At 43.7% G+C, this 14453-nt stretch overlaps 1 long non-coding RNA gene across 3 annotated transcripts; it reads left to right on the top strand.

Annotated features, from left to right (window-relative positions):
* Nucleotides 1-1116: 1116 nt before the first annotated feature.
* Nucleotides 1117-12661, top strand: LOC125162614 (uncharacterized). 3 transcript variants are annotated; one of them, XR_007151102.1, is made up of 4 exons: nucleotides 1117-1630; nucleotides 2341-3688; nucleotides 5405-6779; nucleotides 11819-12661. It is a non-coding gene; the product is annotated as an uncharacterized LOC125162614 (long non-coding RNA). The 3 variants fall into 3 exon arrangements; XR_007151101.1 differs by lacking the exon at nucleotides 11819-12661 and having other exon boundaries at nucleotides 2341-3218; nucleotides 3581-3688; nucleotides 5405-7622; XR_007151100.1 differs by lacking the exon at nucleotides 11819-12661 and having other exon boundaries at nucleotides 5405-7622.
* The last annotated feature ends 1792 nt before the right edge of the window (nucleotides 12662-14453 follow it).

Below are 14453 nucleotides of genomic sequence, written 5' to 3'. Positions count from 1 at the left end.
AGCTCCCCTACTTCCTGGCTGTGCAACCTTGGGCAAATCACTCAGCATCTCTGTGTCTCAGTTTCTTAATCTACAAAATATGGATTATGAGACTACCTATCTCCTAACGCTGTTAAAACGATTCAAGGAGTTAATTCATGTCAAACACCTGGAATAATGTCTTGCCCCTTGTAAATGCCAGGCAAATGTTAGCTCTTGACGTATTTTCATCATGTCTAATTTTTCCCCCTTTTTAAATGTTTATTCATTTTTTAAGAGACAGAGAGAGACCGAGCATGAGAGAGAGGGGGAGACACAGAATCCGAAGCAGGCTCCAGGCTCCGAGGTGTCAGCACAGAGCCCGACGCGGGGCCCGAACTCACAAACTGTGAGACCATGACCTGAGTCAAAGTCGGACACTTAACCGACTGAGCCACCCAGGCGCCCCATCGTCATATCTAATACACACTTGTTCTTGTCCCCTTTCTCCTGTCAAGACCAGCTTTCAGAAAAGAATCTGGTATTGTGTATGGATCTCAGTCTGAATTTGTTTCTCTCAGTGGGATATCCTCAAGTGAAGCCCATTCTCTAACCGTGAATTTCCTGGTAAGAGAACTGGAGGTGTTTCTAGAAGTTCAGGGGATATTTTCAGGGACGTAAGAGTCTGCACTCATAGAACTCAATGACAATTCCGCCTATACACGGTCAAGGCTGCAAGTGAACGTACAGTAATTAAATTCAGACTTTGAAACATATCAGAAGACATATGTATGGAGGGGAATTGTTTTTTATCCTTGAGATAAATAAGCAATTGACGGAGTGAAACAAAAAGGCTCCCTGCCTGTTCTGAAGACTAATGATCAGTGAGTCCATAGAGTTTCACCGTTAACAATGGTGACATTGATGAAACATTGTTTCATCCTGGGGAGTGTCACTTTTACTTACATAACACTTACAATCAGTTCATCTCACCAACATAAATAAGTCTGTTAGCCTCATGCCCCGGCCTGTGAGTTGATTTCAAAACCATTCAATTCTCAAATAAAGCCGCTCGTGTGTTTTGTTTTGTTTTTTTTCCTACATGAAGTCCGAGTGACTCAGATATTTTGTTATTCAACAAGATGACTCCGCCATGACTCAGGCAACAGAGCTAGGAACATTTTCTGAGGTCTCAAGTCTGGAGCCCAAAAGAAAATGAGTTCTTTCCTAAACGACTTTTCTCTAAAATGAAAAGGTGTGTGTGTCTTCCTGTTGTCAAAATCCTGGTTTGAATCTCAAAGGAGGAGAGTCGTGGTTGGAAGAGCGGACTTGGCCTCAGAGGCAGTTGGGCTCAAATCCCAGCCCCAGAACTGATCAGCCTTTGGAAAGCGATAGCATCTCTCCCAGCCTCTGCTTCCTCATCAGTGAAAAGGAGAATGTTACCAAATTCATGGGTAGTTGTATGGATACCACTTAGCGGAGTGCCCAGCACAGGCCAAGTAGTATAAGGGTCTGTTTTGCTTCCAGCTAGAACTTCATGGCACAAAAGGACATCACACTCAGATGGGAGAGCATGTCCTCACTTCTGCCGAAAACCGCGGTTGCAGGAGGGAAGAATTCTAACGGAAGTGGTATTGTCTCTGGCTCCATTTTACCCTTACTCTCTGGAAAGGTAGGTTGTACCTTGGAGTGGATTTCAAATGCGAGTTCACTAGCAAGGGTTGTCGGGTAGTCTGTTGCTTCAGCGGCCTGGGGTTTTATCGAATTGGAACAAGGTTAGCAGAACAACTTTTTGTGGGGAAAGGTAGTTCTTTATTCTGTTCCGGCACCTTCTTTTTCCCCCCATGGTAAAGTCTTTGTTTTTCTGTTGTTGATCTTAGATGTAAGCCTCCTTGGTTTCACATCCTTCCTTGGCAAAATAAACAGTTGGTACCTCTCTGGTGATACTGCTCCCCAGTCTGTATTTTCTTTTATTTTTTTTTTAATTTTTTTTATCAACGTTTTTAATTTATTTTTGGGACAGAGAGAGACAGAGCATGAACGGGCGAGGGGCAGAGAGAGAGGGAGACACAGAATCGGAAACAGGCTCCAGGCTCTGAGCCATCAGCCCAGAGCCCGACGCGGGGCTCGAACTCACGGACCGCGAGATCGTGACCTGGCTGAAGTCGGACGCTTAACCGACTGCGCCACCCAGGCGCCCCCCCAGTCTGTATTTTAAAAAAAATGTATTGGGATGTGAAATTCAAAGGATTGAGAACTATTCATATCATGATCAAGCAACTCTCCCTGTTATCCCAAGTATAGTATGCTTCTGTGTCCCTCTGCTATCTTAATACCTTCGGCCCAGGAGATACAAATAGAACAATTTTTTTTTTTGATCAGGAAAAATCAACCAGGATATTTTAATGAGGACAATGAATGAAGGCACAGAAGATCAAACCCAGTTTCTAAAGCGACTATCTCCTACTATTTTGTCACCCGTGAACTTTCAAGGAACTATCTTCCACTAACCCTTATAAAATCATGGTCTCTGCTGACTAATAATCTCATGAAAGACACCGAGAGGTTCGTGCCAGGCAGTGATGACAGATCCCAATGCAAACCTTCCCAGAATCATGACTCAGGGAAGCCCATGTGAAAGGTAAAAAAGTGAGAGATGAAAAATGGTTTCTCTCCCTTACCGCACAGGCCTGGCCCCTTGGCAGCCATGATCGTATATGACAATGGATTGCGGCCATACCTTCCGGAGTGACAATGGATTCAAATGGGCCACTTGGATCTTACTCTGAAGCATTTCATCGATTTGGGATTTGGGAAACAGCACGCTCATTAGTGCGAACTGGTCTCTTGATCAGAAGTTATGGAGAGACCACCCATTATTCCCCACCCCTCTGTCACTGAATCAGTAGAGGAAGAAAATTTTCAGAGATAAAGAAGGTTGTAGCAGCTGAGCTGAGCGGAGAAAAGGAGGGAGGGTCCTGATGGTTGACTAGTTCCCATTTGCAGGCCTTTCTTGAGGCCCCGTGTGGATGGACCTTTTGGAGTTGCGGGTGGAAATTTAATTTAGATTCTTTCAGTTATAAGCAACAGAAACTGGTGCCGACTATCCTAACCAGTAAGAGAATTTATCTGGCATATGACAGAGGCTTGCCAAAGTGTTGCAAGGTGAGGATGTGAAAGGATTCGGAAAGAAGCCCACCACTAGAGGATTGTCAGCACCGAGGCTGCAGGACAAGGAGACCGGGAGCAGCATTCAGCAGGTATCATTGGAACACCAGCAGGATATTTGATCAGCATTCTCGCTTGCAGGTTCTTAAGACTCAAAGCGCTTGGACATTTCTATTGCTCAAATAGCTGGGTGAATCACACGTTCCGGTGACCCTCTCGGGCATCTGGATTTGAGACTCAGGATTGTTCACAAAAGTCACCTTGGCTCCCATTCAGAATAAACCGTGTTCTGCAGATGGGTACCGGTGAATGCTGCAAATTTCACGTCCTCTGAATATACTCCGAACTTCTTAGGGAGCCAAGACAAGAGGAAATCATTAAATGGGGCGGGTTTCAAATGAGTAAGCATTTCACTTTCAAACGATCTCAGCAACACTTCCTTGTTTTGTTCTAGGTAACTCGAAACTTTTGAGACTGAATTGTTTTGCTCAGGAGAACAACGTTATCTCAGTGTGCGTGTATCTCCTTTCTGATCTGAGAAGTACTGGGCTTGGAGCACCAGGTGGATAACGTTTGTATCAGCAAATGCTCATTACGTGATCATGGATTTTGGACAAGGACAGAATTGATAGGGAAAGAATTAAAGCGTTAGCAGCTCATCCCAGGCAGTTAGGAAATGCAACAAATTTAAAATAAGCCAACAAAAACCATCTGCAATCATATGACCCAGGAAAAAACAAACAGTAGAATTGTTTTAGAAAGAAAACTTTTAGGGGCCCCTAGGTGGACAAGTCGGTTGAGTGTCCGACTTCGGCTCAGGTCATGATCTCACAGTTTCTGGGTTTGAGCCCCACTTTGGGCTCTGTGCTGGCAGCTCGGAGCCTGGAGCCTGCTTCGGATTCTGTGTCTCCTCTTCTCTCTGCCCCTACCCTTGCTCATGCTCTGTCTCTGTCTCTCAATAATAAATAAATGTTTTAAAAAATTTTATTGAACTGTAATATACATACAAAAAAGGAGTCACTTTTGAAATTAAAAAAAGTATCTGTTACTTTTTTTATAGATTCTTTTTTTTTAAATTTTTTTTTCAACGTTTTATTTTATTTTTGGGACAGAGAGAGACAGAGCATGAACAGGGGAGGGGCAGAGAAAGAGGGAGACACAGAATGGGAAACAGGCTCCAGGCTCTGAGCCATCAGCCCAGAGCCCGACGCGGGGCTCGAACTCCCGGACCGCGAGATCGTGACCTGGCTGAAGTCGGACGCTTAACCGACTGCGCCACCCAGGTGATTATTTATTTTTGAGAGCGAGAGCATGAGAGACAGAATCTGAAGCTAGGCTCCAGGCTCTGAGCTGTCAGCACAGAGACCGACGCGGGGCTCGAACCCACAAACGGTGATCATGACCTGAGCTGAAGTCAGATGCTTAACTGACTGAGCCCCCCAGGCACCCCAAAAGTATCTATTACTTAATCAGGGACTGTATCCAATGTGGAAAACTTGAACATGAAGCATCCTACTTTTGCGTATGAATTAGAGATCTTTAAAATGAAATGTACCTTCAGATTCATTTTTTTTTTCTTTTCTTACACTTGAAATAGAACTGCCCCATAGCATTTTCAGCAGATGGAGATGCCTCCTTCAGGATTAAGATCTTCGCAGGATTCCTAAAATTTTTAGTCCTTAGTTTACTGAACCCATCACAACATAAGCCACGGTGAAAGTGCCTGCAGCTGAGAATATAAGAGTAATTCATATAACCCAGTGAAAAGAAACACAAATTCCTGTAATGTAAACCGCGTTACCCATGGCAAGGCGAGTCCCGGAAGTCCCCTACCAGGAGCACTAAGAACACCTGAGTCACGAACTCCTGAGTGTGTCCTAACTGCACCTGAGCCCCCTTCATGCTTCCCATAGTGGCACCTGTCCTCATTCCCCAACTTAGGAGAACTCGTCGTGGGTTATGCTGGGTCTGGCAGCTTTCTTCCCCTATGCAGATGTTGGTGTTTGGCAGGCTTTAGAGGCTGCACAGATGTTCTCTGAAAACATTTGCAAGGAATACCTTAAAGATTAGCAAGTGAGTACTATGGATTTCAGCAGTCCCGGACTCAAAACGCTTCACAGACTGTGCAGATAGGGTAGCTGTGTTAAGCAGTCAGGTATGAAAGCCGTACGGAGTGTGGGAAGGCCACCGGGGTCGTAGATCACTTAGCAGTTAGGGTCTAAATGAGATTATAAATCAACTGTGACTAATAATTAAACTGATATTTGACAATCCCCAGGAAGCTGGCCCTCGGGACAAATGTCTTTCCCGGAGACACACCTGACGTCCCTCAACGTAGCCAGACCACCCCCCCTCTGCCCCGGAATATATCACTGGTTCTTCAGGTGAGCTCCCGGGGTTTAGGGAGGAGGTCGCATGAAAAATTCTTTAATATAGAATGAAACTCACTCTAGCAGGTGCTCAGGCTGTGAGGGAGACCGAGCGAGGGAAGAACAGGAATCCCAGCCTAGACTCTTCCCGAGGACAAATGCTGGATGTGTCTTGTTTGCCAACGCACGCCTGAAACTTAGCACAATGACTGACACACAGATGACATTCGGGCCCCTTGCTCAGAAGATCCCCACACTCGGTCTAATGCTCTGCTGTTGCCCTACAGAAATTCTTAATGATACTCGAACAATTCCTCCTCCCCACCATTTTCATTTTGTGCTACGACCTGCAAATTATGTGCCTGCTCCTGGTAACTTCAATAAATAACATGCTGAATGCATGAATGAATGAATGAATGAATGAATAAGGGCAGGTCCCTCTTTCCTCGCCTCTTTAAATTCTGGATGGAGGTGGAAAAAAAAATAAGTTTTTTCTTCACTCGATCTAAAATTCACCTCCCTCGTTTTAATTTGTCAGATCGAGACTGATCTCTTCCATCGATAAATGACAATGGGGGCCATTCATTCATTTCAGGGGAAAGCCCTCCTCTACCTACACACAACTGGTCTGACCCTGTTCTGCAACAGAACGATTTCCTAAGAATTGGATTCAGGAAACTCCCAAAGGGGATTACTTAGTCTTAAGTAAGAGTGATGGGAGACATCAATATTTGAGTCCTGGTTGGACTCCACAGGAATCAGCCCTGCCCTTTTCTGAGTTCATTAAAAAAAAAAAAAAAAATAGTGGAGGGGCACCTGAGTGGCTCAGTCCGTTGAGCATCCAACTTGGGCTCAGGTCATGATCTTGCAGTTCGTGAGTTCGAGTCCCACATCAGGCTTGCTGCTGTCAGTGCAGAGCCCGCTTCCTTTCCTCGCTTCCTCTCTCTCTGCTCCCCCTTGCTTGCGCTCTCTCTCAAAAATATATAAAACATTAAAAAATGGTGGAGTTCAAACTTAGAGGGGAAATCTGTTCTACCGATAACTGATCTATAATGGTGTTGTGTATCTTTAAGGCCTTGTCTTATATCCCTGCCTTGACCTCTCTTTCCACACTGGCCATTGGCCTCACCAACAACTGTGCAAAGAGCACCTTACTCATCTCTGCCTTACCTCTAGAGGATTTTCTGCTGGCTGCAGGTAGCTCCCGCAACCCTTCTGGTACCAGAACAAAGTGCAAGAAAGTTAACACCCCAGGGCAACCCTCGACCAAACCAGAAAGGATAGGTAAGTGCTATTTCTGTGGTGAGAACAATTCTATGATATGTGGTGCAAGGTGCCCTGAAGGGTTCCCAGGAAGGGTAAGTCCAGTTGGCCACGGGGTAACTAGCTCAGTAAACAGCCCTTGGAACAGCTTCCTGGCCCAGCCTTTTTCACTTTCCCCAGCCCCCTCCCTACCCCCTGTTCCAGTTCTCCAGAGTCACTTCCCAATATTGACTCCCTGTGTCTCAGGCTCTGTTCAGACATTGCTGTTGCTAGAACATGTCAGCTAATACTCTTCTGGTTATAAATCACAGAAAATTAAGGCAAGTCCCATTAGGCACATAAAGAATTGACTCATGTCACTGAGAAGTTCAGGAGGAGAGCTAGCCGAGCTTAGTGGGACCAGGGCAACACTTGAGAAGTCAAGCCTTATTTTACCTCTCTCCATTCCTCGGCCGCACTTGTGTGTTGGCTCCATTTTTCAGATGAGCTCACTCTTTATAAGGCAAGATGCTGGCCACTGTTCTAGAATTTACATTCCTATAGTTTCACAGCCAGCAGGGAGAGATGTCTTCTGGCGCCCATGCTAATCAGAAGCCCTGGCTCTGATTGGCCTAAATTTGGTCATATGCTGATTGCTGAACAATCAATCACGCGGCCACAATTTGCTGATTGGCTGAAGCCTGTTCTTATGCTCTACTCCTAGGACAGCGTTAGAGCCCATCCAGATCACATGGACTGATTGGGAGTATATTAGTCTGGGTTCTCCAGAGAAACAGAACCAGTAGAATGTGGATGGATAGATAGATAAATAGATAGATAGAGGATAGATAGAAAGATGGATGGAAAGATAGATAGAAAGTTAGAAAGATGGGGCACCTGGGTGGCTCAGTCGGTTGAGTGTCCGACTTCGGCTCAGGTCGTGATCTCGCGGTCGGTGAGTTCGAGCCCCGTGTCGGGCTCTGGGCTGACAGCTCAGAGCCTGAAGCCGCTTCTGATTCTGTGTCTCCCTCTCTCTCTCTGACCCTCCCCCATTCATGCTCTGTCTCTCTCTGTCTCAAAAATAAATAAAGGTTAAAAAAAATTTTTTTTAAAGAAAGAAAGAAAGATAATTATCAAAAAGTGGTTTATGTGATTATGGAGATAAATCCCAAGATCCGCAGTTGGCATGCCGGAAACCCAGGAGAGCTGATGTGTCAGTTCAAGGCTGAAAACTGGAAAGGACCAGTGTCCCAGCTCAGTAGGCAGGCAGGAGGAGTTCACTCTTATGCCATCTTTTTGTTCTATTCAGATCTTCTATTGATTGGATGAGGCCAACCCACGTTAGGAAGGGCTTTACTCTGTCTAGGGTTCACATATTAATTTCAGTCAAAAACATTTACAGACACACACAAGGTAATGTTTGGCCAAATGTCTCTGCAAGTTGCATGTTAAAGTGACCACTGGAGGGAGTTAGAGGAAGATCTCTAAACCAAAATCAGCGCCATTGCCAGAAGGGGAAATGCATGTGGGGGCAGCAAATGCCATGTATTTAGGAAGAGTAGTTCTTCTTGGACAGATAATCAAATGGTGTGTGTGTGTGTGTGTGTGTGTGTGTATTTGATTATATAATATATAATATATTTGATAATATAAAATATATAAATATAAAATATATTTGACAATATATATAAATATAATATATATTTGATAATTATCTACCTATATATATATAAAACATATAAGTATATGTCTCCATATATCTATATATCTCTGTTTAATACCGAGTTAATGATAAAAAATTATATTTAGGTATAGTTTAAATTAGCAAAATAATTTCTTATAACAAACATTTACAGATTAAATGAATGCTACTTCTCATAGCAACCATGTTTTATAAGATTTGTGCTCATCATGTTAAAGATTGAGTTTATAGAAATTTTTAAAAATTGTAGTTAACTAATACTTCAGGGAGCTTCTTACTCCTCCTCAGAGACTTAGGACAATAATGTCAAGAACTTATTTCAATATAAATCCTTTGCTTCTGACGATTGAGATCCTGCGATTAGGAGAATGTGAGAATTATGTAGCCTTCTTTACTGAGAAGGTAAGAGTGTAGTCCTGTCTTGAAAAAGAAGTTTCCCAGAGCACCTGGCTGGCTCAGTCAGTGGAGTGTCTGACTTTGGCTCAGGTCATGATCTCATCGTTCATGAGTTTGAGCCCCGCGTCGGGCTCTGTGCTGACAGCTCAGAGCCTGAAGCCTGCTTCAAATTCTGTCTCTCCCTCTCTCTCCATCCCTCCCCATTTGTGCTTTGTCTCTCTCTCTCTCAAAAATAAATAAACATTAAATTTTTTTTTTTTAAAAAGGAAAAGAAGTTTCTCTGTGAAAGGGTCCCCTCTCTAAGGAAAAGAAAAAAAAACAACAACCAACCAAACCACAATAAAAAACCTCAAGGTAACCTGGCTATACACGTCCATGACATCTCTCACGACCCTGTAACATGAGACCACTTAATCAGACTACATGTTTGTGTGTTACCATATATGGGAGACAAAGAAGTAAAAAATGTATGAAAAACAATGCATGTGGCCTTTGGGGCTCAGTTCGTCACGTATGAACCCAACTGAGCTGTGCCAACACGAATAAAGTTGCTTCCTGGAAAGGAAAGCCTTGGGGGGTCACGACTCTGTGCAAGAATCCTGCTACATCCCAAATATTATTAAAGTAACATATAATCATTAAAAGAAATTTAAGAAAGTACAAAAAAGAAAACATTGGATTTCATGTCACCACCCAGTGACAGCTGCTCAGAATAGTTGTGTATTTCTTTCTATATATTCTGTCTGTGGTTCTAGTTAGAATCACATGTTGTATCACGTGTTCACCTTATAGCTTGCATCAGGTTTCACTACATCTTGCATTTCTACATATTGGTTAGCTTAATACTAATTTCTACCTGACTAAACATGAATCCATATTCACTTTCTAAAGTTTAGAAAATACAGAAAAGTATAAAGATGGAAGTAAAAAGTTCTATTTAATTCCTGATACCTCTTATATAAAATCACTGTTACATATTGACATTTTTACATATTTCATTCCTATACGTTTCTAAGTGTCTGTCTCATATAGAAATGATTTTTAAAAACAAAATTGGAATTGGAATTTTGCATCTGACCTGTTTTTCCACGTTTCCCTCTGCTGTTACTTTTTAGGATGGGCGTTGTGACACGTGCATATTGCAGTGAGTATCCTATGGGCCACTTAAACTGGTCTCTTTTGCCAAACCCTTCAGAGTAGTAGAAATGCTTCATTTTTATAAGCACCGCTTTCCTACGCACTCTTGGAATAGTCTATTTCTGCTTTTAGACCTATGTTCTCAGAATAGGTGGCCAGAAGTAGAATTATTCCTAAACAATAAAAATGGCGTTTCATTTTATTTAACTGCTCTCTACACATGTCTCAGCATTCACTTCTCTCCTAGTGGCAGTGAGTGAGCGTGGGGCAGAGGCTGCTTTTTATTCCCCCTCTTTGGCCTCAGTGCCCGCCAAGTATTTTGCTCAAGGAGAGACCCCCAGAAGCGTTAGGAGTTGACAACACTGATTCCCATGATGTCTTCAATCCTGTCCTTTGCTCGTCAGCAAAACGGAGTCAGGTTTCTTGCCAAGACTCAGCCTGATGCCTCTGAGGCTCTCCCAGCCCCAGGCAGTGGCCACTTCTCACCAGTGTCCCTTCTCTCTTCCTCCATCAGTTTCCGTTTCCATGTGGGGCCCTCCCAGGTGACTGGCATTCTGTGGCTGTGGTTTATGATGGTTCTGGTGCTGGCTTCAGCTGATGGCTCTTCATTAAATGTGCTTTACAAAATAAAAAGCATTGAAAATCAGCTCAGCGTCCTTATGTTGGCGTTGCGTGTGCTGTGGCCATGTAGCAAGTGGATTTTTTTTCTTCAGGTAGTTTCACCCGCACAGCTGTCTGTGCTGAGCACAGGGATCCTGCAACATTTTTCTTTCCATCTACTGATCATCTCAGCTGAATTTACCATGACTAAAGAGTAACTTTCTTTTAAAAGTCACATCTCTTCGGGGTTCTTTGTGTCAAACACCAGAACTCCCTATAGATAGATATAGCACAAGAATTTGAAAAAGGATGTTGAAATGTGGACAGACCCTTGGTGAGGTGGCCAGGGATCCACAGTGGACACAAAAGAGCCAGGGATGCCATTGAGATGACCTTGCCAGGCTGCTCTGGCTGTCTGGAGTGGAATCTCCTGGACACCTGGCACCTGCCTCCATTGCTCTCCCCTCATTGGTCACTGGCCTGTCACTGGTGAATCTGATTGGCTGGACTCTGATCACAGGCCTGCATCCGAGCTTCAAGGATGCTAGGAAATTGAGTCCCGACTTCCAGAATGGAGGGGTGACACTCATCACCTGGAAATGTTAAATATGGAGAAAAGTATTCAAAAGACAACAGATGCCCACTCCAGCACAAAACAGATCCTTTTTATGAATAGCATCTATGTGAAGAGGTTACCTGGCTCAATACGAGGTTCTTGTTGAACGAATCAAATTTATATTTTAATTTGAAGATATGTAGTGACTGGTACTTATAACAAGTTCTGACTCGTTTCTTTTTTTAAAAAAATTTTTAATGTTTATTTATTTTTGATAGAGACAGAGCATGAGCGGGGGAGGGGCAGAGAGAGAGGGAGACACAGAATCCAAAGCAGGCTCCAGGATCTGAGCTGTCAGCACAGAGCCCGACGCGGGGCTCGAAGTCACGAACTGTGAGATCATGACTCGAGAGGAAGTCGGACGCTCAACCGACTGAGCCACCCAGGTGCCCCAATGACTGACTCCTTGCTTAATATGAAAATTGCTACAGGCATGTACCCTTGAAATAAACAGGCTAGTTAATGGTCTATCTCATAAAGGCCTAAACCCAATGCATACATTTGAGGGTTCTGGAAAATGCTTTGCTTTTTGCCAGGTAAAAATTAAGGTAAGAATTCAAACCAGTGAGAGATGAGTACATTTTGTCTCAAAGAGAGGTTTCCTTGATTTTGTGTATTCCTGCTTGGCAGAGTGTAGCCGAGAACGCGGACAGTTCCTAAGGAGTTGCAGAAATAAAAATGTCAGAAATAAAATGTCCTGGAGTCACAGCGCCACCTGGTGAAGAAGGGAAGGATTGCGCAGGCAATGGAGCCACATGATCACGTGATCGCTATTTGGGCGAGGCACCTGGTACCATATCCAGCGCGCACACACACACAAAGCGAGTGGAGATAAGCCATGGACTCTTGTACCGTATTGCTGAATGAATTCATCAACGGCTATATTGTTTTGCATACTACTGTATTAATCCCATTACTTTGGGGCTTAACCCTAACCCTAATTAATTACATACTACTGAATTACATACTACTGGGTGCTGCGAGTAAACCAGGGGAGACGTATTTCAAAAGAAAATGTGCGAGAGAGGCTTGTAACAGTGTTTGCAAGGGGGATGTTGCTCTTTCTGGGTGGTGGATATGTTTGAGAAAGATTTCTTGATGGAGCGACACAGAGGCTGAGTGTTGAGGATGGGCAGAATTCAGCCAAGTGAAAAACAGGAGAAGGGCCTCTTGAGTAGCAAGATAAGCAGGTGAAAAGGCCCTGAGGTAGAAGGGAGCAGGTATCATTCCCAAAAGGAGACCCAAGAAGATGGAGGATATTGAGGGGAAAGATGGTATAAAAAATAATGTCGGAGATAGAGGCTAGGCCTTGGTAATAAATCTAAATTACACCCTAAGTGCAATGGGAAGACAGAGAAGAATTTCATCGAGGGTCGTAGGAAATCATTTACGAAATTGTTGAGCCATATACAAATTCACACTACTTTATGTTACCCATCATAGTAAGAATATTCAGAAGAAGTAGCAGAGAGAGAGAAAGGGTAAGGCATGTGCAGTGGTAGCTTAGAAAAGCACCAAATTGAGGCGCCTGGGTGGCTCAGTTGTGAAAGCACCCGACTTCGGCTCAGGTCATGATCTCACGGTTCGTGAGTTTGAGCCCCGCGTCGGGCTCTGTGCTGACAGCTCGGAGCCTGGAGCCTGCTTTGGATTCTGTGCCTCCTTCTCTCTCTGCCCCTCCCCTGCATGTGCTCTGTTGCTCTCTCTCTCAAAAATAAATAAACATTTTTTTTTTAAGCACCAAATTGTGTAGCAAGTGGAGAATTTAAAGATGGACCAGGTTGATGAGAAACAAGGAAGTCTTTAGAGAATGGATTAAATGTTGAGTTAGGTTTAAAGGCACCACCCGAGGTCAAGAGTCCTGAAGAAGTTCTGATGATCATGGACAAGCATAGGAAGGAGGCGAGAAGGGAAAATACTAACCAGACAGCTTGGCGATGAAATTTTCAGTAAGAGCCAGAGTTCCTAATTTGCATTTTGACTTCAGTAAACTTAGGGACTTTATTAAAAATTTCATTTAGGAGGAAAATTTGGGCTTAAGAACATTCCGTAATATGTGCATATGGGGAGGTTTGCTGATGGTCACAAGCGAGTGGGTGGCTTATGCCTTCCATCTGCCTGGTATACACACGTGAAGATTTTGAGTGAAGGTTTTGACAATGTGAGACTTCCCATTTATTATTTTTTAAAAATGTTTATTTATTTATTTTTGAGAGACAGAGAGAGAGAACACAAGCAGAGGAGGGGCAGAGAGAGGGAGACACAGAATCTGAAGCAGTTTCTGAGCTGAGCTGTTGGGGCTCAACCTCACAAACTGTGAGATCATGACCTGAGCCTAAGTCGGAAAGTTAACTGACTGAGCCACCCAGGCGCCCCAAGTCAGAGATTTTTAAATGCCTTTTTAAAATATATTTTTTCTAAATTTAAAAAATAGACTGTATCTTAAAAATTAGGAAAATAATAGTTCTGTATTTTGGCAAAACATTACAAAGGTTGCCTTGAATGGCTGCACTACCACGACCCTCGGGCGCCCCCTGCAGGCCTGGGACAAATTACCACGTGATAATAAGGTTGGCTCCTTGTTGCCCCTTACTCCTCAAGGCCCGCGTGAACAGGTAATCCCACCAAGATTTCCTTTTTAAGTCTCAGAACCAGGAGCTTGGCGCGGATGGAGCGGGTTCTGGAGGGCATTCATGCACGTTCTGCTATGACATGAGTCCATTATTGCTTTGTGACAGAATCTTAAACCGGGACATGTCTGGACAATTTTGTAGGTTACATGTCAACTCAAATAGATGGGTAGGTGGGGGGTTTTCCCCTTCAGTTTTGAAGCCAACATACTTACCATTTCTTGTATCTTTCTCCTGAAGTTTGCATCCTGGTAGTTATACAGTCTTTTATTATTATTTTAAGTGTTCTGTCTTTTTTTTTAAATGTTTATTTATTTTTGAGAGAGAGAGCTTGAGCGGGGGGGGGTGGGGGGTGGGGGGGTGGAGGCAGAGAGCGAGGAAGACACAGAACGCAAAGCAGTCTCCAGGCTCAGAGCTGTCAGCACAGAGCCCAACGCGGGGCTCGAACCCACAAACAATGAGATCATGACCCGAGCTGGAGTCAGATGCTTAATGGACTGAGCCACCCAGGCGCCCCAAGTGTCCTTTCTTATAGCTATTAATAACACATAGTAATAACATTCATCTCTGACATACTATATAATTCATTTCTGTATTTTGAATATGGTCTGTCTCTGATCACTAGAATGTAAGCTGTA

This window comes from Prionailurus viverrinus, chromosome A3 (genome assembly GCF_022837055.1).
Source record: "Prionailurus viverrinus isolate Anna chromosome A3, UM_Priviv_1.0, whole genome shotgun sequence".
Lineage (NCBI taxonomy): Eukaryota > Metazoa > Chordata > Mammalia > Carnivora > Felidae > Prionailurus > Prionailurus viverrinus.
The sequence above is the reverse complement of the archived record's forward strand: the minus strand, read 5'-3'. Positions and strand labels throughout refer to the sequence as shown.